General features: G+C 48.3%; 1 pseudogene; it reads right to left on the bottom strand.

The window, feature by feature from the left end:
• Window positions 1–948: 948 nt before the first annotated feature.
• LOC126495901 (transcription elongation factor A protein-like 3) lies at window positions 949–2,518 on the bottom strand (annotated as a pseudogene).
• Between the last annotated feature and the right edge of the window lie 1,542 nt (window positions 2,519–4,060).

The raw sequence follows: 4,060 nt of genomic DNA, 5'->3' as shown, positions 1-4,060 counted from the left end.
TGACCTTTCTCCTAAGTGTCAGATTTTATCAATGCTCTTGCTATTGCACGGGAGTGATATAGAAGCTATTTCTCTTTAAATGCCTTAAACAGGGTGGGGGACGGCAACAATACAGCTCATTCCTCCAGCATGTCATCTGACCAACTGGAAAGTGTTTGGAGGCAAATTCCTTGCTCATTTTAAGATGACAAGACTGCTTTGCAGTAAGGGATCTGTTAAAGTGGCACACTGGGTCTTTTAGCTGTGAGGACCAGAGATAACACGAACTTTACCAATTTAACAATGGGCATTTAAAATGCCATTGTCTTTGTAAGCTCATTCAAACAATTCAACATTTAATTGCTTGTCATGTATTATTGTCACATTTTAGCTTTCAACATATTGTGGCATATGTAGTGCATATTCTTTAGTAAACCAGAGATAACTGAGTCAGGAAAAGAAGGAAGTAAGGAAGCAAAAAGGAACACATATGGAGGGATTATAGAATGGGAGACATGGGTAGGGACAACAGTGCCCACTGATAATGTTAGAAAAGACCCAGGAAAACCAGGCGGTGGTGGTGCAGGCCTTTAATCCCAACACTCAGGAGGGAGAGGCAGGCGGATCTCTGTGAGTTTGAGGCCAGCCTGGTCTACAAGAGCTAGTTCCAGGACAGATTCCAAAGCCACAGAAAAACCCTGTCTCAAAAAACCAAAAAAAAAAAAAAAAAAAAAAAAAAAAAGACCCAGGATGGACAAACAGTAAAGGGATAGCAAGAAGTCCCCAACTCTCAGGTAGTACGGCTAATTTTTGAATACACATGAGACCTATTAGTATTTGTCTTATAACTAGCCATTGCTAGCTGTTTAATGTGCACAAGTCCATAGAGTCTTTATGCCCAGATGCATTATGCAAGCACATTTACATTCTTAAAAAAACAAACTGATTCTATATCGGTGATTCTGAAAACTGCTTTGTTTATTCGGTTTTACAATGTACCATGAACATATTTTTCATGCACATGGGTGGAAATCCTGTACTAAAAGACAGAAAGCACTGTAGTTGGGTCAAAAGGCTGCTGGTAAGGACATTGATACCTAAAGCAGAGTTTCGGCTGAAGGTTGAAGCACAGAGCCTGGCGAGGATCTACCAGGGAAAGCAGAGCCAGCTGTGGTCTTTTTTATCTGAGCAATCAGAATCAAAGGCCAAAGGCATTAAAGGTACTGGATGTCATGTAGGCCCCTCTGGCCCCTGCCTCCTCCGCCCCTCACTCCCCTGACTCCCCGTTGGCCCCGGGGGACTAGAGCATCCTGCGCAGCATCTCTTGGCAACCAGGGAAAACCTCCCATTCTCTGCCNTGGAAGTCCTCCTGGGAGTTCTTGGGAGAATCCTCTGTGCTCCTATCTGTTTTTCGCTTGGCTTTCCGCGGCACGTAATCTTCAGCAGGGCGCTTTTCTGCGGCCCGCGCCTCGCTGGCTGGCTTTGCCTGGGAATCATGCTTGCCCTCCCCTTGGCGCTTACCCTCCCCTTCAGACTTCCCCTGCTTTTCTGACTTCCCCTCATCCTGTGGTTGTCCCTGCTCCTCTGGCTTTGCCTCCTCTAGCTTGCCCTCGCGTGCTGGCTTTGCTTTCTTGTCGGGCGTCTCTTCCGCATCCGACTTTTCTTCATCGTCAGACTCTACTTCAACTTCTGGCTTTCCCTCCTTTTCCAGCTTCCCTTCGTTTTCATCGCGGAGTTTTTCCATGTCAAGATTTCCCTCCTTTTCCTGTCCTGAGAGTAAAGGTGGGGAAACAGGAAGAAAGGAGAGATGTGTGAGAGAGACGGAGATATCGGCAGAATACAGGCTCATTAACATCTGTCTTTGCATCTGGCCCTTTCGTGGGGTCCCCATGTCCTAGCCCTCCAATGGTTTCTGCCTGCACCCCTCCTCCACCCTTGAGACAGCCATGCCATGACAGGTCCTGCCACCTTCTCCGTGTTCCTTCAGTGCCAGCTCTGTGCGTGTTACATGGGACAGCTTGGGAGGGCACTGGCAGTGGGGTCCCAAATCGTGCCCATGTTTCCATTATCCACTGACCTGCAGGGATCCTGGGCAGGTCGATCCTCCTTTTCAGATGTCACGATGCGCTGGGAACAACAGAGGGGCAGACCTGCAGACACAGCACAGGGACAGGGGTTCTGTGGTCAGTAGATGCACAGAGATTGGGAGCCTGTCCTGCAGCCCATACTCATCGCATCACCCAACCTTTTCCTCCGTCACACCCCCCCGCCCCCGCATACCCCAGCCGCCATTTCTTCTCAGGCCTTGGGCACCAAATCGGGATGCTCTCCCAACTCCGTTTTACTCTGCGCCCCCCCCCCCGGCTTCTGGAGGCAGCCTGCCCCACCCCCATCCTCCCTTTGGTCCGGGTCAGTTTGTCTTCCTAACCTGGAGTGTGAGTGGATCATTTCAGAGCACATCCGCGTCTCACCGTCGCACTGCGGGCCCCCTCATCCCCCTCCCGCTCTAAAACAGCTCAGGATGGGGTGAGGGAAGAAAGCTGGCTGCGGGGTCTTCCTTGCTCTCTGTTCCCGCCCCGCCCGCATGTCCCCTCCTCACCAATCTATCCGATTCCTTCCCCCCTCCCCTCCCGCTGCTGCTGGTTCCTGCTGCCACCCCCACCAGCCCCTGTCAGGCTTTGTGGGCAGAGCCAGATTTTCTGTACTGACCTGAGGAACCCCTGGACAGACCTGTGAGCCTTCTCAGGGCTCACAGTAACCAGGACAGCTCAAGGAAATGGTGTTATGCGAATGCGGGTGCTGGGTACAGGTAGCCACAACAAGACTAGCTGGCGCGGGGGCTGGTGCCCACGTGGGCACCAAGCCAGTCACGTGAGCAAATCGTCACCCTAGCTAAATCCACCCCCCAATTGTCTCCCCACCTCCCATCTCCAGAGGATCTGGTAAGAAATGCACACACAGTTAGGGGGAGTGTGGAGAATGGAGTAGACCAGCCAAGAAAAGGAGGGAAGGGCTTCCTGACTCCAATTGCTTTACCTGGCTATCCTCTCTGAGGATCCCTGTAAGATGTCCATTCTCACTAATTGTGACAGCTCATTTGGAGGGGGTAAGCGGCTTTGCGGAGAACACTCAGTTCTGAATCCCACTTTGCAATAGTTCTGCTTAACTACAGAGCCTGGGGCTGGTGCCCGCCAGGAAGCTGAGCTTGCACTTTAAGGGTTAGTGTTCCCAGGGTTTCTGTCCTCAGTCTCCTAACTCCTCTTCCACGTGGTGGTGCTCCCAATCCCCAGATGACCTCATTCTTATTAATTCCCTTTAAATACCAATTATTCCCCAAACATGCATCTCCACTCTAGTCCTTGTTCCAACTCAAGTCCACCTTACCCACCTTACCGACTGTTTACTGGTTACTCCTGACTCTTTGACTCTTCAGACGGATGTTCAAAAAAGATATACTGTCTTCATTAACTTAATTCTGTTTTGATCTAGCTCCACACTTAAAATGCTCCCTCCAATATTAGATCTGTTTTCGTTAAGGAAGAATAATAGACAACCAGTATGACTAATACTAAAACATTAAAATATGTTTAATTTAGCACGCACATACAACTTCCCAATCTTGTATTTGCTATCTCTTTGAGATTATACCATTCATCAAACTTCTTAGACACAAAGATTATTAATGTTTTGCCGTTAGTTTTGAGCAACATCCATGACTCAAATGTAAAAATCTTTATGCATGTTGCTAAGCTAGGTGAAGTCTGATATGTTTCTTGGGCTATGTTCATTGTTCCAGTCTTTCAAAAATCTTCTGTTCCTCAGACTGGATAATCTCAACTGACCTAGACCTCCAAGTTTACTAATTATTCTGACACCTCAGTTCTACTATTGCTTCTCTGACATTTTCATTATAGTTATTGTATTATTTTCTCTTGATGTGAAAGGATCTGATAATATATCTGGCTTAAAATAAGAAAAACAGAGATTGCTGGGCTGTGGTGGCACATGCCTTTAATCCCAGCACTTGGGAAGCAGAGGCAGGTGGATCTCTATAAGGTCGAGACTAGCCTGGTCTACAGAG

This window comes from Alexandromys fortis, unplaced genomic scaffold (assembly GCF_014885135.2).
Source record: "Alexandromys fortis isolate MF-2015 unplaced genomic scaffold, M_Fortis_MF-2015_v1.1 scaffold_739, whole genome shotgun sequence".
Lineage (NCBI taxonomy): Eukaryota > Metazoa > Chordata > Mammalia > Rodentia > Cricetidae > Alexandromys > Alexandromys fortis.
The sequence above is the reverse complement of the archived record's forward strand: the minus strand, read 5'-3'. Positions and strand labels throughout refer to the sequence as shown.